The sequence below is a fragment of the Monodelphis domestica genome, chromosome 1, assembly GCF_027887165.1.
Source record: "Monodelphis domestica isolate mMonDom1 chromosome 1, mMonDom1.pri, whole genome shotgun sequence".
Taxonomy (NCBI): Eukaryota; Metazoa; Chordata; class Mammalia; order Didelphimorphia; family Didelphidae; genus Monodelphis; species Monodelphis domestica.
Genome location: NC_077227.1, coordinates 129,558,793 through 129,583,689, shown reverse-complemented (window position 1 = coordinate 129,583,689; position 24,897 = coordinate 129,558,793).

Genomic DNA, 24,897 nt, shown 5'->3' with positions numbered 1-24,897 from the left:
CTAGATTGGAACAGGGGAAGCTGAGTTCTCCCACTAGTGTATAATTTGAATCTGTTGCTCTAAACCTATGATCCCCAGCAGAACTATGATTCCCAGCACCCTACTCTCTTCTTGTTACATGCTGATGTATACAGGAGATAAATTCAGCTTTGTTGAAGTGGGAATTTTTGAGCAGGTAGAAAACTTAGCCACATGGTTCTATTTTGTCAGATAATAAACTTTATAAAAATAAAACTTGAAATATTGAACATTAATTTAACTCTTACATTGGTATACTTTTACTGCCTATTTCTTTCTGAAGTTCATTTAATTTCTCTTTTACAAATTTAGAGATTATATTAATTTCTGCCTACATGTTTAGTATTAATATTTCTTCACTGTCTATAATGCCTTTTAGCAAAATATGATTCCTTCCTTATCTCTTTTAATCAGATATATTGTTTTGCTTTATATTTGTCTGAGATCATAATTTTTTTCTTTACTTAAGATGCTACACAAAAAATTTTACTTTCTGCTTTATCCCCTTACCTTTTTCTGTATGTCACCCTGCCTTAAAATTGTTTCTTATAAACAATATATAATAGGATTCTGGTTTTTAATGTACTCTGCTATCCACTCCATTTTATGGGTAAGTTCATCCCATTCACATTCATAGTTATGATTACCAACTATGTATTACTTGCCATATTATTTTCCCTTTTTGATCCTGCTCTTTTTTCCTTTCACTCTGTAAAGATTAAAATTTAGGGGAGACTGAGGCAGGTAGAAATTAGTTTCTCTCTGCAAGGAATATATATTTTTTAGAGGTTTATTAAAGGTTAAAGATTAAGAATATACAAGTAAGAAACATGTGCCTAGGCCAGAGGCCTAGACAAAATAACCTCACATCATGGAAGAGATGCCTCTGCTCCAAAAACGGAAGTCCAAAAAGGCCGAGCCCTTCAAAAGCCTTTGCTTAAATATCTTCTCGATCTCGGCCCAGGTGAGATTACAAGGCATTCTGGGGAAGTGGAGCAAAGGCTCATGGGGATTGTAGTCCTGTATTCGAGTCTATTTTTTACAACTCTATCTCTCCTCACCAGTGTTTTAATTTTTATCTCCCCTGCAACTTGCCCCTCCTTCCTATTACCACCCTTATTCCCTTTTGTTATTTCCTTCCTACTTCTCTGTAAGTTAAGATAGGAGTCTATACTCCAATGAGTATAGCTGATATTCCCTCTCTAAGCCAGTTACAATGAAAGAGTAAAGTTTAAGCATTGCCCATCACTACTCTCATTCTTCCCTCCACTGAAATAGTTTTTTCACACCTCTTTAGGTGAGATAATTTACCTCATTCCATTTCTCCTTCCTCTTTTCTCTCAGCACAATCTTTTTTTCACTCCTTGATTTTTTTGCATATTATATTATCCTAATCAGTTTTCTTCCCCACCCTCTGTCTATGTGTACTCCTTCTAACTGCTCTACTACTAAGAATTTTTAAGAATTACAAATATTCTCTTTCCATGTAGGAATATATATAGTTTAATCTAATTCACTCCCTTAAATTTTCGCTTTATTATTTACCTTTCTAGGCTTCTCTTGCCTCTTGTGTTTGGTCACAAAATTTTCTGTTTAGGTTTGTTCTTTTCATCAGGAGTGGGTGGAAATCTTATATTTTATTGAATGACCATTTTCCCTGAAAGAATATACTCAGTTTTGCTGGATAGGTGACTCTGGGATATAAACCTAGATCTTTCACTTTTTGTAATATCATATTCCATGCCTTCTAGTTCTTCAATGTGGAGGCTACTAATCCTTTGTAATCCTGACTGTAGCTCCATGAAATTTGAATTATTTCTTCTGACTGCATGTAGTATTTTCTCTTGTGATTGGAGGCTCTTGGATTTGGCTATTATATTCCTAGGATTTGTCATTTGATGACTTGTTTCAGGAGGTGATCTGTGGATTCTTTCTGTTTCTATTTTATTCTCTTGTTCAAGAATATCTGGGCAGTTTTATAATATTTTGTATTTTGATGTTCAGGCTTTATTTTTAATCATGGCTTCCAGGAAGTCCAACAATTCTTAAATTGTCCCTCCTGGATCTATTTTCCAGGCCAGTTTTTTTCAATGACATGTTTCATGGTTTCTTCTGGTTTTATCTTAATTATTTAAATTATTTTTATTCTTTTGATTTTGTTTTGTTGTTTCCTAATGTCTCATGGAAATTAGCTTCTACTTGCCTAATTTTAGTTTTCAGGAAATTCCTTTCTTCCAATACCTTTGAGCCTCCTTTTTTAGTTAGCCTATTTTTAAAAAATTGCTTTCATTTCTCTTCCCCAATTTTCCTCTGCCTTTCTTAATTGTTCAAAATCCTTTTTTATCTCTTCTAGAAACTAAGACCAATTGATATTTTTCTTTGGGACTTTGCTAATGTTTGCTTTGCTTTCTCTGTCCTTTTCTGTGCCTGTGCCTTGCCTTTGTATCCATAAAAATTCCTATCACTAGGTGATTTTATTTTTAATGTTTGCTCATTTTACCAGACTTTTTCTTGATTTTCACTTTTATTTTAAGGTAGGCTTTGTTCTCCAAGAAGATAGGGCACTTTCTTAAACCTCAATTCTTCCTTGATGCTACCTTTAGCTTTATTTCTATATTTCTGCAAGTTTCAGTCTTCCAACATGGTATGATGGCCTATGGACTGGGATTTCTGACAGCAACCTCCCACTGCTGATTCAATCAATTCCTGAGACCATTAATGACTCAACTTCAGGCTTGGGTATAGGCTTTTGGTCTCACTCGGGGTTTGATTAGGTATGACATACAGCACACAGGAGACCTCCTTGCCTTGGGATCTGCCTTGAGCTTTGGCAAAAGCCAGCCAGGATCCCACAAGCCAGTACACTGGGAACTGCCCCTGCCAGTGAGCAGGGGGTCTAGCTCTGGGTTGACTGAATGCCCCAAATTGGGATTCAGGTCCTTACCAGAAACCTGGATAGGGCTCCTAGCCTTGCTCTGGACCCACACATATCAGTCTACACAGTACAAATTGACTCAACTGAAATTCAGGACCTCACACTAAGTTTAATTAGAATTTTAAGGGGTGTGCTTTTGGTTGAACTGCTGTTGGCCCAATTAGGATCTCAGGGTCTAGATGTTGGTTTGTGTCTAATTTCAGAAAGTGGAATATTAGATATGGGGTGTGGGTGGGGCTTGTTGTTTTCTTGCTCCATAGTCCTTGCTATTGCCTCCTACTAACTATGCTCCTCTCTTACTCCAGTGCCTCAAATGCTCTCTGCCTATCTTTCAAGTTTTTCTCATTGTGAAAGTTACTTCACTCTTTTGCCTTGTTGGTTCTTTTACTCCCGTATTTGTTTTGTGGTGTTATTTTAAGATTGGTTGAAGAGGATTCTCATGGTGGTTTAGAGCCTCCTTGCTTCTCCTCCACCATCTTGTCTCTGCACCTGAGGTGACATTTTCAATAAGGGAAAGAGACTAAACTAAATATGACATATTTTTGATTCCTATTCCAGTATTCTATCAATGCCATTACACTACCTTTCCTATATGTCACGTTCATATCTGTACTTAAGTTTGCAAATAGTTTAGGATAATGCTAAATAATCCAATGACACACTTAACCATTCAAAGAACATTCATATGTATTAAGGCAGTTATTGAAGTAAACCTATGGGGTATCCTAATCTGAATTTTTATGTGGGTTTACTGATACATGGATGTTAAGTGATTTTCCCATAGTTATACATCTATCATGTGACAGATCTGGGAATAGAAACCAGGTCTTTTGGTGGCACACCTAGGGATCCTGAGAAAGTAAATACACTGTCCTTCCTTGTCATAAAACACCTCTCCAATGGACTTTAGTTCTGAAAAAGAAAATGTTTATTGTAGCTAAAGGAAAACAGTCAGAAAATCAGTATCCAGAGAATATCATGCTTGAGAATGCACACCCCTCCTAATGTACTGAAATGCAAAGGTATAAAGATGTTCTTATGCAGGGCTGGAAGATGCCATGAGTGATTCATTTGGAAATCCCTCCATTTTTGAACTCATGTTCTTTTATTCTAGCCTCCAAACTCTTTTTTTAAACTATTTTGTGGATTAATATTCATTTAATGAGATAAAAGATTGTTTGAAAGCAATTTATTAATAGAGATGGAGGAACAAATTATGGACACTTTCATGCAGGTCAGCTGAGGACTTAATTGAGAACACTAGCAATGAAAAACTCTTGTTTAGCTAAAGAAGGTTTTTATGGTATGTTAATTATCCCTCTGGGAATTCATTTTCTGTCGCTTTTCTTACTTCCTTACCTGTCAGTGCTCTCCATCAGCTCTCCTCCCACTTACTGCATGACAGCATTGCCAGACTGGTGCTTCTACTTGTCATCTACCTGTCCATCTACCTCTATATTTCTAAGTGCCTATCATCAAGAATTTGGAGGCACTTTGACAGCAGTGTAAAATTAGCATGAAAGGCAAACGTGTGACCTTGTTGGATTCACCTCTTTGTTCCTCTAGTAGGGAACTGGAGAAAACAGAAGAGGAGATAAATCACAAGATGGGTTTTTAAATTTCTTCTGATCATTTCAGTTGGAGTTATAAGGGCAGGGAAATTCATTCCCTTAGCTACTGAGATGAAGACAGAAGATCTTTTCAATCTTTCTGCTAATAGAATTTTCACAACAGCCCAAGTTTTTCCAACTTTTATCATACTTTTTTCCCCAATTTGACCCATTTTGGTTTAAACTAATGGCAATTAATTATTTTGTTTTTATGTAGATATAACTTGGCATATCTAGGTGATGCAATAGATAAAGCACCAGGCCTAAAGTCAGGAACACTTATCTTTCAAGGTTCAAATTTGGCCTCAGATACTTACTGGTTGTATGATTCTAGGCAAGTCACTTAATGCAGTTTGACTCAGTTCCACAGTTGTAAAATTGACATGGTTATTGTACTTCCAGAACCTCAGGCAAACTATTATCAGGGAAATTCCTTTGTTCTCTTACATCCTCCTGACTCCTAAACCAAAACATCTAATAACTCCTATAAAACCCTGAGAAGATTATCCTCCTTTGATCCTCCTTTAGATTTAAGATGGACAGAGAGATGCACTTCCAGGTAACACCTTGATACTATCAGGCTGCATCTCAGACATCTGTTTGTTCCCTAAAACTAAAGAATCCTTTATGAGGGTCATTTCCTATGTGTCTATGCAGACCCCAGTCAGATGAACAAACTCCTGACTGAATTCCTGAGGGTTTACCACTCTAGAGTCCTGTCCACACCATGACACAGCATCTGTTGTAGAGAGTATAAAATCCAAGAATTGATGTTGTCTGGGGGACAGCTTTTTCATCCATGCTGTTGTTCCAGGGGGACAGCCTTTCCATCCATGCCATCTTCCCAAGGAGCAGCCTTCCATCTTGCTGTTTTACCTCCTGGCCATTCTCAACATTACTTTCTAAATTAATACATTTCTCTTTTTATTTTTAATCTAAGTTTCAGAGTCTTGCATTCTTGCAGAAAGATATCCTTCCCGAACCCAAGGGGTGCACCTCTTCTCCCCCATAACAAAATGAGACAAAGGAAATAGCAAATCATTCCAGTAGCTTTGCCAAGAAAATTTCAAATGGGGACACAAGGAATAAGATACTGAAAAACAACAAACATAGTAGATACAACTCAAGTAGTAGATAGCGTATTGGATTCAAGAATATGCACGTGAGTTCAAATGCTTCCTCGTTTCTTATTAGCTTTTTGATCCTGGCAAAGTTATTCAACCTGTCTTTGCCTATGTTTCTTCACTTGTAATAAGGGGAGCTAAAATACTCTAAACTACTAAGGGCACTTCTAAGTCTAAATCTGTCTCATTTATACACATACAAATGCATACCCCCACACATATATTTATGTTTGTGTGTGTATTTTTTTTCTTGGCTTTATATATCCCTGTCAATTTTGCTTTTCCTTGGTATCCCTCCCCCACAGGACATTTTCAGTATAACATAAATTTTGTCTTCTGTTTTAAAATACAAACTTTTGCCCCTAAAATATTAAGAAATTTGGGGTTATAGATAATATATGAAGATTACCCAAAGGTCCTGGCAAATCAATCAATAGTGAGGAGCCTCAAATGTTAAAAGCCCCCCAAAGTGTTGTATGTTTAAAAAAGAAAAAATGGCACATCCTAAACCTTTAAATCTTTACTCTCCTCAGGATGCCAACAAACCAATGATCAGTTCTGTTATGAAGGTTGTAAGTAGACTCAGTAGTAAACTTAGTTTGACTTCACTAAAATTGATTAGTCACAGGGGGTAAACTCTATCTCTATTTTTCCTAAGTTGACCAACTTATTACCTTGCACATAAAATGTATATTCTCATATATTTGAAGATCTCCCACATTAAAATGTAAATTCTTTTGAAGCAAGGGCCAATTCACTTTTGTCTCTCTGTACCTAAAACATAGCACAATTCCAGGCACATAGGAGGCACTTAAATAATTATTGTTGATTAATTTAACTACTTCCTTTTTGGAATCCAAATCTACTCTTCGGTTCTAGATTGGAATCATTCCTTCTAGAATCATCTGATCTCTGATTTAGTGAATGTTATTCAGTACCTATTTATTAATAATTCAATTCAACAAATATTTAGCAATGGTTTTTGTAATGCAGGGCACTGAGTGACATAAAAAGAAAAAGAAGATAAAGGCCTCTTTTCCTTAAGGTCCTATCAGTCTAGGATGAGAAATGATGAGTATGTAGTTATTATCTAAAGTAAAATGCAAATGTACAAGGAATCTTCAAAAAAGTATTACATGATACAGGAGGGAGTGGTTATTTTGGGGTATAGTACTGGAATATTATGGAATGGGTGACATTGGATTCATACCTTGAAATCAATTTTTAGCTCTGTGTTTAATTCTTAGTTCCTTTTGTTTGAGACCTAATAGACATTGAAAAGGCAAGGGTTTTTTTTTTTCTGTGTTAGTTCCATAGACTCCATCCTTCAAGATCAGATGGGTATAATTCAGTTCAATAAGCATTTCTCAAACATCTATTCTATGCAAGGAAGTGTGGATAAAAAGACAAAAGTAAATACCCTTAAGGAGTTTCAATTCTGCTACTGGAGGTTAAAACCTCTCAAAAATAAATAGAAAATACATAGAAAGTAAATACTAGCTAGTTTTGAGGAGGAGAGAACAAAAACAATGAGATGTAGATAGAGAACAGGAAAAGATTAGTGTAGGATGTGGTATTTGATGTGAACATTGAACTGAGCTATATTTTCCAAGACATATAAGGGGAGAGAATGATCATTCCACCCTAATTTAATTATATTCTAGATTTAGAGTTGGACTAAAATCTTATAGATCTTTGAGTCAGCTTCCAAATTTAAAGATGAGGAAACTGATGTTTCAGAAATGTAAAATATGTCACATAAAGGGTCATTAACAGTGTGACCTTTCTTCAAGAGTATACCACTAGTTTCTAAGACCCTATTAGATTCCATGTCATTCTTTTTTTTTAAACCCTATCTTTCCTCTTATAATCAATAATGTGTATTGGTCCCAAGGCAGAAGAATAGTAATGGATAAGGAGAGGGATTTAAGTTACTTGCCTGGTGTTGCACAGTTAGGTAATGTCTGAGGCCAGATTTGAATCTAACACATCAGATCTCTAGGCCTAGCTCTCAATCCACTGAACTACCTACCTGCCCTGGAGTCCATGTCTTTTTAATTCCAAACTTGGCATTGTAGCCTCAGTACCACACTGCCCCTCATTCATAGAGAGTGGAGGGAAAATGTTCTTTATATATATTATGAAGTAAGCCGGGTTGGATGGAATGCATAGAACATAAAGGGAAGCAATAGAAAAATCATTCTAGAAAATAGCTTCAAATGCCAAAGAGAGGAATGCTCATTTTAGCTTAGGAAAAAATAAGGTACCACCCAAATTTCTTGAGAATGATATTGATCTGTTCCAAGCTGCCCCTTCATAGTGTAAATGTGACCACTGTATGGAAGATGAATTAGAAGAGTGAGAGATTCAAGGCAGTAAGACAATTTAGTAGATTGTTTTAGTATTCCAAAAAAGTAATAATAAGGGTCTAAAATAAGAGGATAGCTGCTGAGGAGTGAGGAGAGATTAGAGGTCAGAGATTACACCACAGGCAGCTACCCAAATATACCCAACAAATTTTCAACTAACAGAAATCATTGTAAACTAATCTTTCTTGGGCATACAGTCCATTGGTCATATTTCCTTATACTCAAGGGTATTCTCATGGTTGTTCCCTAAAGCCTTCCTTCCAACTTTAATCAACCTACAATGGTTTTCCTAATGCTCAAGATCATTTAATTTTCTTTTCTTTCCTCATTCCTATACCTCATAATTGTTCACAATTAAGAAGCATCATATTATACTAGTAGAATTCGGCAGCCATGAGACAGTAATTAGAACCATTCTGGAGATCATGAAATTCAACAGAGAGAAGACTTTATAAGGCTCTGGGATTCAGGAAGACCTGATTCAATCATAGCACCTACAGGTTGTGTGACCCAAGGAAAGACATACAACTTCTCAAGGCCTCAAGCAACCTTCTAAGTATGTTATTTGCAAAGCAGGTACCAATATATAGACATAGAGGATATTTCATCATCCAGATTTCCTTAAACCAATGAAACCACATGGCCCCTCAGTTATAAATAAAAAAAATGGTATAGAAGTAGTTATAAGAATACAGGTCTTAGAAGCAGGAGACCTAGTTTGGTTTCTCAGTTTAATTGCATGTTGATTTTATGTGACTTTAGTCAAGTATTTTAGCCTCATTTTTCTCAACATAAAATGGACATGATAATAACCCACATTCTTATATAATGGGGATTTTATGAAGACTAAATGACATATATATTTATATAAAGCCTTTTGTAAAAAGCAAAGTGTCATATATGCCAGCTATAATTATTGTAATAATAACAATGATTGTTGATATTCAAACAACTTGGTTTTGCTGCCAGATTTGTCCCAGATGCATCCTATTAGAAAGTTCTCCCTTGGGACAAAAATTAGAGTGTCTTAAATACACATCTAAGTAATAATAATTAATAATAATAATATTAAACAACTTACAATTATATAGAAATTTAGAACTTACAAGATGTTTTTCTTCACAACAGAACTGTCAGGCAGGGATTGCAAATATTAGTGTCATCCCTATCTGATATATGAGAAAAAATGAAGTCCCTGGAAATTAAATAACTCTTTCAAGTTTCCAAAGCTAAGAAGAGACTTCACAAGGATTGAAATTCAGATCTTCTAACTCTAAATTCAGCATTCTTTATACTCCTTTTTGTAGCTTATATGATGTTCCAAACAGATGAGATATCTGGGCATTTTAGAATATTTGGAGAAAAATCATGTACATCTATAAATATATAGAAAATGAATATAAGGGAGTTGGGGGAAGGAATTCATCAGCACCTGGAAAGATCAATAAAAATTCCATGTGTAATATTGGGTTTCAGCTAAGTCTTAAAGAAAACAGGACTGAAAGATGAAGGGGATGAAGGAGTATATTACAGGCATGAGACACCAAAGCAAAGGCATGTAGATGGGTGATAGAAATATGTATATGTAGAACAGTAACTAGGCCATGATGTTTGGATTGGAGAGGGTACAGAAGGGAATTTAGTATAAGACTAAATATAGGGGAGAACTAACATAAAAAGTTTTAAAAGGGCAACAAGGAATTTTGTGTTTAATTCTTCATATATTATAGTGCTCCTAGAGTTTATCGAGTTGTAATGTGTGATGATCATAATTTCACTTTAGGAAAATCATTTCGGCAACTGTGTGGGAAATCAATTGAAGTTGGGAAAGGTTTGAAACACAGAGACCGAATAGTAGGCTGTTGCAATATGTTGGGTGAGAGGTGATGAGAATCTTTCTGGGTGGTAACTGTGTTTTTGCTTAGAAGAGTTTGTATGAAAAAAAGATGTGAAGATAGGATAGGAATAACAAGATATGAAGGCTGATTAAATATTTGGGGTTAGTGAATAAGAAGTTGACAATGTCACCAAGAGTGTGAATCTGGGTGACTGGAAAGATTATGGTATCCTTGACAGTGATAGGAAATTTGAAAAGAGGAGTTCTTTTGAGGATTGGAGTATAAAGTAATGAGTTCCATTTTAGATAAATTAAATTTAAGATATGTACAAGACATCCAGTTCTAAGTATTCCATAGAAATTTGGTCACACAGGATTAGAAGTTGGATTTTATAGATCTGGCAGTCATTAATACAGAGGTGATCATTGAAGTCATGAGAACAGATAAGGTCATCAAGCAAAAGAGTGTAGAGATAAAGGGAGAAAGATAAAAAAGAGTAAATACTTAGGATAGATACTGGAGCTACCTCCACAGTTAGTGAGGAAAGGGAAATTTCTGCCATAGTGCCCCAATGAGATTCTAAATTCTCTATTCTTAGGTACCTTATATTCTGGGAAATACAACAAATCTGTTTAATGCTGATCTTGGAAAACAGCATTAATATAGATTTGTTAGGTTTAATCATATAACACTGTATGGTGGGTAGTCTTAGAATTGGAGTTAGGAATATGTGTTTAAATCCTGCTTCAGATATCAGCTATGCAACACTAGGCAAGTCATAATACCTCTTAGACTCAATTCTCCCATTTGTAATATGAGAATGATAATTGCAGCTGTCACAAGATTATTGTTAGGATCAAATGAGATAATATATAAAACATTTTGCAAACCCCAAAGTGCTCTATATAGGCAAGTCACAATCATCAATAAACATTTATTAAGAACCTAGTATATGCTAGGCACTGAACTATTATTTCTAAATATTTAGATATTATAACACTCAACTCTAAAGCTGAATAATAACTGTTTTATAATATGCAGTGATATTCTTTATCTTGAAAAATAGTCAACATGTAATTTTGGCAAAGCCATCCTTAAATATAGTTATAATATTCTCTAGGCACTGCTCATAGCTTCATCTTTGGATAGCAGTATCAGCAAAGTAACATAATAAGTGGAGTGCTGAACTTGTCATCTAGAATACTTACTTTCAAATCCTTCCTCATAAATTTGCTAAATAATTCTGGGCAAATCACATAATCTCTCTCAGTTTCAGTTTTCGGTTTCACTATATGTAAAAAGGGAATAGTAATAGCACCTGTTTCACCCAGCTGTTTTAAGATCAAATGAGATAATCTGTGAAATGATTCACCAACATTAAACATTTATATGAAGAAGAAGAAGAAGAAGAAGAAGAAGAAGAAGAAGAAGAAGAAGAAGAAGAAGAAGAAGAAGAAGAAGAAGAAGAAGAAGAAGAAGAAGAAGAAGAAGAAGAAGAAGAAGAAGAAGAAGAAGAAGAAGAAGAAGAAGAAGAAGAAGAAGAAGAAGAAGAAGAAGAAGAAGAAGAAGAAGAAGAAGAAGAAGAAGAAGAAGAAGAAGAAGAAGAAGAAGAAGAAGAAGAAGAAGGAGAAGAAGGAGAAGAAGGAGAAGAAGGAGAAGAAGGAGAAGAAGAAGAAGAAGAAGAAGAAGAAGAAGAAGAAGAAGAAGAAGAAGAAGAAGAAGAAGAAGAAGAAGAAGAAGAAGAAGAAGAAGAAGAAGAAGAAGAAGAAGAGAAGAAGAAGAAGAAGAAGAAGAAGAAGAAGAAGAAGAAGAAGAAGAAGAAGAAGAAGAAGAAGAAGAAGAAGAAGAAGAAGAAGAAGAAGAAGAAGAAGAAGAAGAAGAAGAAGAAGAAGAAGAAGAAGAAGAAAAGATTAAAAAATGGAAATTATACACAAGCTCTGGAAGAATTCTAATTGGAGCTTATCAAAACGATGGAAGCCTTCTGGCAAGAAAAGTGGGAAATAATTCAAAGAGAAAACAACAGTCTAAAGGACAAGAACTCCCAATTGGATAAACAGCTAGAAGACACAAAAAGCAGGATAGACCAAACTGAAAAGGAAAACCAGTATTTAAAGAACAGAATTAGGCAATTGGAAGACAATGATCTTGCAAAGCAGCAAGAATTAATAAAGCAAAGTCAAAAGACTGACAAAATAGAAGAAAACATAAAATATCTCACTAAAAAGGTGACAGATCAGAAAAACAGAGGAAGGAGAGACAATTTGATAATCATTGGTCTACCTGAAAAGCCAGAAATAAACAGAAATCTTGACATCATAATACAAGAAATCACCCAAGAAAACTGCCTGGATGTTCTTGAACAAGGGGGAAAAATAGACATTGAAAGAGTTGATAGAAAACCCTCTACACTAAATCCCCAAAAGACAACTTCTAGGAAAGTAATTGCCAAATTCTAGAGCTTTCAAGCTAAGGAGAAAATTCTACAAGAAGACAAAAGAGACAATCCAGATACCAAGGAGCACCCATCAGGATCACACAAGACCTAGCAAAGTCCACACTGAACAACCACAAGTCCTGGAACATGATATTCACAAAGGCAAGGGAACTAGGTCTTCAACCAAGAATCACCTATCCATCAAAACTGACTATATACTTCCAGGGGAAAGTATGGGAATTCAACAAAATAGAAGATTTCCAAGTATTTATAAAGAAAAGACCAGAACTAAGTGAAAAGTTTGATATCCAAACACAAAGATCAAGAGAAACATGAAAAGGTAAATATGAAAGAGAGGGAAAAGGAGAAAAATGTTTTTTTTTTTTAATTCAAACTCTCTTCATTAAGGGCTACAATTAGATTAAAGTATATTTATTAATATATGGGGAAAATGCTATTTGTAACTCTCAAAAATTGTATTCATTAATATAGTAATTAGAAGAATCACCCAAAGGAAAAGATTGGGGCATTAAGGGCTATAAGATGATATGCAAAAAAGAAAAAAAAAGAATAAAAGGTGGGGGGAAATCAAAGATGACACCAAGAGATGCTTGAAGAAATAAAACAAATAGGATAAACTGTTTCACACAAAGATACACATGGGAAGGGGAGGGGAAGAATACTCTCATAAGAAGGAGAGGAAGAGAGTGCTAATAGGTAATACTTAAACCTTACTCTCAGTGAAATCAATTCAGAGAGGGAAGAACATCTACATCCATTGAGATCTTGAATTCTATCTTATCCTACAGGGTAAGGGAGAATGGGAAACTAAGGGTGGGTAGGGGAGGGAGTACAAAAAGGGAGGGAAGGAGAGGGAGGAGGGAAAATAACAGACCTTAAAAAAAAGAAGGGAACAAAAAGGAGGGACCAGGAAGGGAAGCATATCAAGGGAGACAATTAGGGAATTGATAAAAAGTAAACCACTGGTTTAAAAGGACATAGCAAAAGAAGAAAGGACAGAACTAGGAGAGGATATCAAAATGCAAGGGAATTCACAAGTTACAATCATAATTTTGAATGTGAATGGGATGAACTCACCTATAAAATGTAGACAAATAGGAGAGTGGATTAGAATCCAAAAATCCTACCATATGTTGTCTACAAGAAACATACCTGGAAGTGGAGTCAAGATGGTGGCCTAGAAGCAGCAGAAGTTCAGACCTCTGAATACCCTCCCTTACCGATCACAAAATGAATGATCCTAGAGGGCTACAAATCAAATCTAACAATAAGACATAGCAAAGGACCCCCCCCCCCCCCGCTGGACTCAATTCAAAAGGTATGCATCCTCAAGAGATAGAATTTGAGAACACTCTGGTTTAAGGGCAAGGCAGAAGGAAGGTCCCAATACCCCTCTTCCCCACCTAGATCATTAAGCTTCCAGCTGTAGCGGGAGCCTCTGGGTGGGCAAAGATGCTGGTCTGGAGAGTGTACCTTGCAGTCAGGGCTGTGCCAGGCTCACAGTATCGAACACAGGTGGCAGGGAAGGAGCTGGAGAGGGAGTATAGTGTGGGCAGCCTGGTCAGCACTACAAAGACCCTCCATATTGTTCCAGCCTTCCAGGGGGTTTTGGCCTCAGAGAACCCCCAGACCAACACAGCTGAATTTAATCCTATAGAAAGTCTTCAGAGATTAGGTAATATCAAGCTCCAACACCACTACCCCACAGACTTCTGGACTTTAATCCAATGAAAAACCTCCAGAGGACAGGGAAGCTTAAACTGAAACACCCCTCCCCCACAGATTGCACAGTCACACCTGATGACAAAGCTCCAAGAAGGGAGACTGATAGAAAGCCACAAAAAAGAAACAAACAAAAAAACAAAAAACAAAAACAAGAGGAGCAAGAGCACAGACAAATACGGGGAGCAAAGAAAGGGTAAATATGAGCAAACAACAGAAAAAGAAGAAAGAAATTGCAATTGACAGCTTCTGTACAGGCAGCAATCTTAGAGCAAAAGGAACAGAGGAGTAGCCAAGCAATAAAACAGAAATCCCAGCGAATTGGATACAGGCTTTGGAAGAACTCAAAATGCAATTCAAAACACAATTAAGAGAAGTTGAAGACAATTGGGAAGAGAATTTAAAAAATAAGATAAGTCATCTGAAAACAGAAAATAGTGTCTTGAAAACCAAAATCAACCAGCTTGAAAATGAGGCAAAGGAGATGAAAGATGACGCAAAGAAGATGAACAACGAGGCAAAGGAGATGAGAGATGAAGAATAGAGAATAAAAGATGACCTCCAAAGAAAATCAGACCAGAAGGAGAAGGATGACCAAAAACACAGGGATGAAATCCAGTCTTTAAAAACCAGAATACAACAACAAGAATTAAGTGACCTCACAAGGCAGCAGGACACTATAAAACAAAACCAAAGAATAAAAAAAAATGACGAAAACATAAAGTATAAAGCATATCATTCACAAAATAGAGGATTTAGAAAATCATTCCAGGAGAGACAATTTAAGAATCATTGGTCTACCAGAAAACCATGACAAAAGAAAAAACCTGGACATAATACTACAGGAAATTATTCAAGAAAACTGCCCCGATATTCTAGAAGAAATGGGAAAAGTGGAGATTGAAAGAATCCACAAATCAACTCCTGTACTTAATCCCCAACTGACAACACCAGGAATGTTATAGTCAAAGTCAAGAACTACCAGACCAAAGAAAAGATATCAAAAGCTGCCAAGAAGAAGAAATTCAGATACCATGGAACCACAGTGAGGATAATGCAGTATCTGGCTGCATCCATACTAAAGGACCGAATGACATGGAATATGATATTCCGGAAAACAAGGAAACTAGGTCTACAACCAAGAATCAACTACCCAGCCAACCTGACTATATTCTTACAGGAGAAAGTTTGGTCATTCAATAAAATAGAAGAATTCCAAGAATTTATAAAGAAAAGACCAGACCTGAACAGAAAATTTGATGCCAAAGCAAAGAACTCAAGAGAATCATCAAAAGGAAATTTAAAAAGAGTGAAAAAAGTAAAACAAAACTAAACAAAACAAAATAAACCCCCTTTTTAAAAGACTCAATAAGTTAAAATGTTATGTATCCCTATAAGAAAAGAGGTCATTGATAACTCTTAAAAATTGTTATTATCACCTGGGCAGCGAGAAGAATTACACTTAGAGGGAAAAGTAACAAACTGTATAGGATGAAATGATGACATAAATAGGTATATAGATATATTTATGCATTAATGCATATACATGTATATATATATATATATATATACACACAACTAGAGCTAAAAAAGAGTTTAATACTAAAAGAAATAGGAAAAAATGGGGGTAAATTTATATATCACAAAGAAATTCATGGTGGGAGTGGGGAGAAAATCTATACACTGGAAGGGTAAAGAGGTTGGAGATAGGAAATACTCAACTCTTAAGTGCATTTAAATTGACCCAAAGAGGGAAGAACAATCTAATTCATTGGGGCAGAGAATATATTTAAGCCCTATAGGGGAGTAGAAGGGTAACAAATTGACTGGTGGGGAGGGAAGCAGTACAAGGGAGTGAGGTGGCAGGGGGTTAATTTTAGAAAGACTACAGGGAAAATAAGGGGGGGAACAAGAAGGGAGGAGGTAGAAAGGGAAGTAAAATAAGGGGGGGGAATTAGGGTGACTGATTAAAAACAAATATTGGTGTAGAAGGAAATAGTGAAAGAAGAAAGGGCAGGACCAGGAATAGAAATCAAAATGCTGGGAAATACAAAGCTAGTAATCATAACTCTGAATGTGAATGGAATGAATTCACCCATAAAATGCAAGTGAATAGCAGAGTGGATTAGAATCCAAAACCCTATCATATTCTGTCTACAAGAAACACACATGAGGAAGGTAGATACACATAGGGTGAAAGTAAGAGGATGGAGACAAATCTATTGGGCACCAACTTATAAAAAGAAAGCAGGAGTTGCAATTATGATATCTGACAAAGCCAAAGTAAAAATTATCTAGTTAAAAGAGATAGGGAAGGTAATTACATTCTGATAAAGGCAGTATAGACAATGATGAAATATCAGTACTCACCATGTTTGTACCAAATGGCATAGCATCCAGATTTCTAAAGGAGAAACTAGTTGAGCTCAAGGATGAAATAGATAGAGAATCTACTAGTGGGAGACTTGAATCTTCCTCTATCAGACCTAGATAAATCAAACCAAAAAATAAATAAGAAAGAGTTTAGAGAAGTGAATGTAACCTTAGAAAAATTAGACTTAGTAGATATGTGGAGAAAAATAAATAGGGGCAAAAAGGAATACACATTCTTTTCAGCAGCACATGGTACATTTACAAAAATTGACCATGTAATAGCACGTAAAAACATTGCAAAAAAGTGAAAAAGATCAGAAATATTAAATGCAACCTTCTCAGATCACAATGCAATGAAAATAATAATTAGTAAGGTTACATGGAGAGGTAAATCAAAACCTAACTGGAAATTAAATAATACAATTCTCCAAAACCAGTTAAAGAACAAATCATAGAAACTAATAACTTCAGTGAAGAAAATGACAATGATGACACATCCTTTCAAATTCTATGGTATACTGACGAAGCAGTACTCAGGGGGAAATGTATATCCTTGAGTTCATATATTAACAAATTAAGGAGAGCAGATTTCAATGAATTGGGCATGCAAATTAAAAAAAAAAACTAGAAAATGAACAAATTAAAAATCCTCAGATGAAGACTAAATTAGAGATCCTAAATATCAGAGAAATTAATAAAACTGAGAGTCAAAGAACTATTGATTTAATGAATAAGACTAGAAGCTGGTACTATGCAAAAACAAATAAAATATACAAAGTACTAGTCAGTCTAATAAAAAAAGGAAAGAAGAAAACCAAATTGACAGCATCCAAGATGAAAAGGGAGACCTCACCTCTAATGAAGAAGAAATTAAAGAAATCATTAAAGAGCATTATGTTCAATTATATGGCAATAAATATGGCAATCTAGGTTATATGGATAAATATTTACAAAATATGAATTGCCTAGACTAACAGAGGAAGAAATAAATTGCCTAAACAATCCCATATCAGAAAAAGAAAGTGAACAGGCCATCAAAGGACTCCCTAAGAAAAATTCCCCAGGGCCTGATGGATTCACCAGTGAATTCTATTAAACATTCAAAGCACAGCTAATCCCAATACTATACAAACTATTTCACATTATAAGCAAAGAGGGAGTTCTACCAAATTCCTTTCATGACACAAATATGGTACTCATTACAAATCCAAGGCAGATGAAAAACAGAGAAAGAAAACTACAGACCAAACCCTTTAATGAACATAGATGCAAAATTTTTAAATAGGATAGTAGCAAAAAGATTCCAGCAACTGATCAGAAGGGTTATTCACTATGATCAGGTAGGATTTATACCAGGAATGCAAGGATGGTTCAATATCACTAAAACCATCCACATAATTGACTATATCAATAAGCAAACCAACAAAAAAACGACATGATTATCTCAATAGATGCAGAAAAAGCCTTTGACAAAATACAACATTCATTCCTATTAAAAATACTAGAACATATAAGAATAGAAGGATCTTTCCTAAAATTAATGAACAGTATCTATCTAAAACCATTAGCAAACATCATCTGCAATGGGGCATAAACTAGATGCATTCCCAATAAGATCAGGAGTGAAACAAGGATGCCCATTATCATCTCTATTATTTAACAACACTAGCAGTAGCAATTAGAGAAGAAAAAGAAATTAAAGGTATTAAAATTGGCAATGAAGAGACCAAGCTATCACTCTTTGCAGATGATATGATGGTTTACTTAAAGAATCCTAGAGAATTAACTAAAAAGCTAGTTGAAATAATCAACAACTTTAGCAAGGTTGAAGGACACAAAATAAACCAGCATAAGTCATCAGCATTTCTATATATCTCCAACATATCTCAGCAGCAGGAATTAGAAAGGTAAATTCCATTCAAAATCACCCTAGACAATATAAAATACTTAGGAATCTATCTCCCGAGACAAATACAGGAACTATATGAACACAACTACAAAACACTTTCCACACAACTAAAACTAAATCTGATCAATTGGAAAAACATTAATTGCTAATGGGTAGGACAAACTAACATAATAAAAATTACCATTCTACCCAAAGTTATCTATTTATTTAATGGCATACCCATTAAACTTCAAAAAAAAACTTCTTTACTGAATTAGAAAATCCATAACAAAATTCATTTGGAAGATCCTAAGATCAAGGATATCCAGGGAAATAATGAAAAAAAAAATACAAAGGAAGGTGGCCTTGCTGTACCAGATCTCAAACTATATTATAAAGCAGTGCTAATCAAAACAATTTGGTACTGGCTAAGACAGAAAGAAGGATCAGTGGAATAGATTTGGGGTAAGTGACCTCAGCAAAACAGTCTATGACAAGCCCAAAGATCCCAGCTTTTTGGAGAAAAATCCACTATTCGAAAAAAACTGCTGGGAAAATTGGAAAACAGTGTGGGGGAGATTAGGCTTGGATCAACATCTTATGCACTACACCAAGATAAACTCAGAATGCGTGAATGACTTGAACATAAAGAAGGAAACTATAAGTAAATTATGTGAACACAGAATAGTATACATGCAAGACCTTTGGGAAGGGAAATATTTTAAAACCAAGCAAGACTTGCATCACAAAATGTAAAATAAATAATTTTGGCTATATTTAAATTTAAAAAGTTTTGTACAAACATAACCAATGTAACCAAAATCAGAAGGGAAATAACAAACTGGGAACAATCTTCATTACAAAAACCTCTGAAAAAGATGTAATTATACAAATTTATAAAGAGTTAAACCAATTGTATACAAAATCAAGCCATTTTCCAATTTATAAATGGGCAATTGACATGAATAGGCAATTTTCAATTAAAAAATCAAAACTATTAAAAAGCACATAAAAAGTGTTCTAAATCTCTGATAATCAGAGAAATGCAAATTAAAACAAATCTGAGGTTTCACCTCACACCTAGCAGATTGGCTAACATAACAGCAAAGGAAAGTGATGAATTGTGGAGGGGATGTGGCAAAGTTGGGACATTAATGAATTGCTGGTGGAGCTTTAAATTGATCCAACCATTCTGGAGGGCAATCTGGAATTATGTCCAAAGGGCACTAAAAGACTGTCAGGCTTTTGATCCAGCCATAGCACTGCTGGGTTTGTACCCCAAAGAGATAATAAGGAAAAAGACATGTACAAAAATATTCATAGCTGCACTCTTTGTGGTGGCAAAAAATTGGAAAATGAGGGGATGCCCTTCAATTAGGGAATGGCTGAACAAATTAAGGTATCTGTTGGTGATGGAATACTATTGTGCCCAAAGGAATAATAAAGTGGAGGAATTCCATGGGAACTGGAACAACCTCCAGGAAGTGATGCAGAGTGAAAGGAGCAGACCCAGGAGAACAATGTACATAGAGACTCATACACTGTAGTACAATTGATTTTAATTGACTCCTCCATTAGTGGTAAGGCATTTATCTTGAACAACCCAGAGAGATATAGGAGAAAAAACACTATCCACATTCAGAGGAAAAACTGTGGGAGTAAAAACACCAAAGAAAGACAACTGCTTAATGACATGGTTCGAAGGGTATATGATTGGAGATGTAGACTCTAAATGAACATCCTAGTGCAAATACCAACAACATGGAAATGGGTTCTGATCAAGGACACATGCAATGCCCAGTGGAATTGCGTGTCAGCTATGGGAGGGGAGGGAGGAATAGAAAATGATTTTTGTAACCTAAGAATAATGTTTGAAATTGACCAAATAAAAAATAATGTTAAAAAAGAAGGAGAAAAGAAGAAAAGATAATGAAGAAGAAGAAAAGAAGAAAGAAAAGGTGAATAGAAGAATAAAAGAAGATAAAGGAAATAAGAAAAGGAAAAGAAAAGAAGTAGAAGAAAAGTAGAACAAGAAGAAAAAAGAGGAAAAGAAGAAAAAAAGTAGCAGAAGAAGAAAAGAAGAAGTAGAAGAATAAGAACAAGAAGAACAAGAGTCATTGTAGTGATGATGATAACAAGGCTAATCCTTGCTTTTTAATAGGGCAAATTCAGGGAAAGGGTATTTCTGTGAAGTAACAGAGGAGAGAAAATGGGAGACAGAGAACTCAGAGAGAAATTTCACACCTTAAATCAAATTCCAACTTTTCCTGTATTGATTGTCCCTAAATGAAAAAAAAAAATCTTTCTTGTAAATTATCATAGCACTTTGACTTTTTTTGTGTATTATCTTAGAAAGGTCATTTACTTTAATACAGTGACTCCTCTGAGGCAGTTATATTTGGGTCCAAGGGATCCATTTGAGATAAATCAGCTAAGGGATCATGGGGAAATCAATCAGTCAGCAACTCATAATTATTGAAAAATCTTTATCTTACATACTTATATTACATCTCTTTCTTCTCATTTCTACCTCTTGTCTTCTCTGGCTTCTTTCAAAGTCTCAGAAAAAGTCCCACATTATGCCTGAAGCTATATGTAGTCCTCTTTCCTTTATATACTGTTTACATGTTTAACTGTTGTCTCTCCCATGAGAATTTGAGCTTCTTACCAGAAGGGACTGTTTTGTGTCTTTTCTGTATCTTTAATACTTAGCACAATAATAGGTACATAGTAGGTACTTAAAAATTCATATTCTTTGGATTGTATTTAAGCTACAGAGGTGTTATAAATCTGTATTATTGAAGGGATTACATTTTAAAAACTCACTTCCAGGGCAGCCAGGTGGCTCAGTGAATAAACATTTAGTTGGGATGTCTTTGGTTCAAATCTGATTTCAGATACTTCCTAGTCATGTGACCCTGGGAAAGTCACTTGACCCCAGTTATTTGACTCTTGACACTCTTCTGCTTTGGAAGTGATACTTAGTATTTATTCTAAGACAGACGATAAGGGTTTTAGGAAAATTTATTAGTGAATTAAAAGCACTTCCACAGACATTCAAATTCGTTCTTTAAAAATTTAAGTATTGCATCCCCTACATTCATAGGTAAGTGGATATAGTAATATAATCAGAGCATGTCACTCAAAGAGAGCTCTATATTTATTTGTGTGTATATTAACTTTCCTACTAGATTGAAAATTCTTTAGTGATAGGTCGATGACCATGTCTTCTTTTTTATATTTACATTTTCCTTAGGGTATACAGAGAGCCTGCTTTACAGATTTGCACATTTAGGCTGTAATGAATTGTTTTTTAAGCAAAATCTGGATTCAAATGACTTGAAAGGGACAATATAAATTTGGAACCAAGCCAGTAGTCCTATAGCTCAGCATAAAAAGGAATTGACAGTAAATTCTTCTTGACTTAAAAGAGAGGAATAAAATCTAGGAGAAGGTTGTATTCCACCTATTTGTGGATCCAAAGAAATACTTCTGAGCAATCTTTTCCATTCTGCATGTGGTTGACCCATAAAGAGGTGATCAAACTTTAGACTAGAACCGCATTAAAAGAGATTAAAACAGGATTTAGTCCAAGGATATAACTCCCATATCTATTTGTCAATATCAAAAGTGTCCATGGGTCCTGAGGACAGCACTTGGCAGGCCAAACCTTTCCCTATATCTTATGATGAAAATATTTACCAGCAGATATTAATGTAGCCAGAGAAGGATTTGAACTTCCCATCCACCCCATCTCTCACCTGTGGCAGCTATGACATGAAACCTTACTGGACACTGGAATATCAATACTATCCATATTTAACTTTAGTGTATTTTATAGAATTTTAGAGGAAGAGAATGTAATTATGAGTAGTTTGACTCTTTTGTCTGAACAAATTTCATTGTCTTTTGTCTCAAATGTTCCCTCTTTCCCAGCATCCCTATTACTTTCAGATTCACAATCTTAGTGCCATGCTAAACTCCTCACTTTAACTCTCACTCATATACTCCATGTGTTCACAAATGTTATTTCTTCATTTTCAGTAATTCTTATCCAAGTCCCTTACTTTTCTATCACATAGGGATCACCCCAATGTGGGTCATTATCACCTCACACAGGGATTATTTCTGATTGATTTCTATACTTCATGCTTCAACTCACTCCAATCCTTCTTCCATTCAGCTGCCAAAGTGATTTTCCAAAATCCAGAACTGACTATATACCCCCTCAACATTCAATTAATTCCAATATTACCTCAAGAATCAGAAATAAAATCCTCTATTTGTCTTTTAAAGCCTTTTACAATCTGACCCTTTCCTACCTTTCTAAACATTTTACATTTACTCTCTTACAAATATTTCCAAGTTCATCAACACTGACCTTCTAGTTAGCACATGGCTATCTCCAATATCTTTCCTCACCTGTTCCTAATGGCTTCCTTCAAGGCTCAACTGAAATCCCATCTCTTGCAGGAGATCTTTCCTGGTCACCCCTAACACCTACTACCACTGTTCACACCATCCCTCTGAGATTATTTGTGATATACACGGTTGTTTGTCCATCCTCCCTCTCCTTAAAATATGAACTTCTTGAGGAAAGGAACTGTGGGAGTCTTGGGTCTTTCTTTTTATCCCTAAAATTTAGCACCAGGATAAATGTCTGTTGATTGACAGCATATAACAAATAATAAACTGAAGTCAAGAATATTTAAATAATTTGCCCAGTTGTTTAACAATTAATTGATTATAAACTAGATATAAAGGCTGGATATCCAAGTGCCTTACCTGGGGCTCTATTCCCCCCAAATACCACTTCTATCATATTATTCAAAAATCTTCCAAATGGTTTTTAATACCCCTAACCTCCCAAGAAGTTCTGTGCCCTTGAAGAAATACATACACAGCTTCATCTTCCCCACTCCTTCATTCTTAGTTGGGGATTGGGAAGAGAAAAAATGCAGAAAACATAAAATGGCAGCATGAAAAGGGTTATGATAATGAAATATATGTTTAGTGAGATAATTTTATCATCTTCAGTTGCTGATTTGTAACAATAGGATAGGAAGATGCCATAAAGAAAACTTCTAGCTGGTTCAGAAATCTAAGCTCTCAGCTGGGATATGGACTTTTAAGGAGGTATAGAATAAGAGAGACAGAGAGAGACAAACTGTGCCTTCTTTACTCTTTAAGTAATGGGAATGTGGGACAAGATTTATAGGGGTGTTCCATGATAGAAATCATCATTTTCAGGACTGAAAGTGAGTCTGAGCATTTACATTCAATTTCTGGATGCCCTTTTAAAGATGCTCATTCTAGGATTTCTATTGATTTGTGAATTTTTAATAAAACTTTATTCTGTAATATCTTGTAAGAGGAGAGGTGGTGTTGAAGGAAGAGATCTCTCTCTCTCTCAAACTATTTATCTATCTATATACAGTCTGTCTGATAATATGACATTGTCTTGGGTTTATTGAATGGGGTTGATGAGCTAAAGAAATGAGAAAGTTACCCAAAAAATTCTTAGGTTCTGAGAACACCTCCAACCCCAGGATTATGTACATAATGTATGTTGTGACAAGTATGTTGGAAAGTTGGAAGGACCTAGACTATATAAGTAGTGCAATGATTTGTAGCAGCTTTTATGATTCAAGGCTAAAACATATTATTTTTAACCCTTTCCACCCTTGTTACAAAAAAGAACATTAAAAAGCACTTTGTCAGGGAAAACATTTATATAGGGTTCTCCCAAATATCTTACTGCAGTTTTATACTATTGGACCTTAAAATTACAATTCAAGGATTATAGCAATTATTGAACCCTTTAAGTATTACAGCAATTATTGAACACCTACTATAGCCTAAACATTGAATATAGAAAGATAAGAGTGTAATAGTTTTTTTGTTTTTTTTACCATCAAGGAGTTTATATTCTAAAAAGGAAGACAATATGTATTTCTGTAATTATATATAGAACAGATACAAAATATTTAATAATAATAACCAATGTTTACATAGAACTTTAAAGTTTACAAACCAATTTACTTATCTTATCTCATTTGATCCTCATAACAATCCTGTGAGATATTTGATATTATTATTCCAGTTTCACAGTTGAAGTCCCTGTCTTTTGGATGAAAGTTCTAGTAAATATCTAAGGTCAACTCTCAATACCAAGTCCAGCACTCTATGCATTAAACTTCAAAGCTGCCTCAAAGGTGCTGAATATAGCATAATTTTAGGACAAGGGTGTTAACAGTTTGAGGATCAAGTAAACTTCCTGTAGGAAGTGGCATTAGAGCTTAATTTTAAAGGAAACCAGGAGACCCATGAGGCAGACAAGTGGAAAAATATACTAGGCAAGGTTTATAGAAGTGTGCAGTTTACTAGAAAAGGATATCCTATCTAGCATCAAAAGACATAGTTTTAAATACTACTACTTTTTTGTTAAATAACTGACTATGAAGTCATCTTGCCTCATCTTTTTCATCTACAAAATAAAAGGATCATGTGATCTTTAAGATCTCTTCTAATTTGAATTTGATGGTGCATGCTTTATGATAAAATC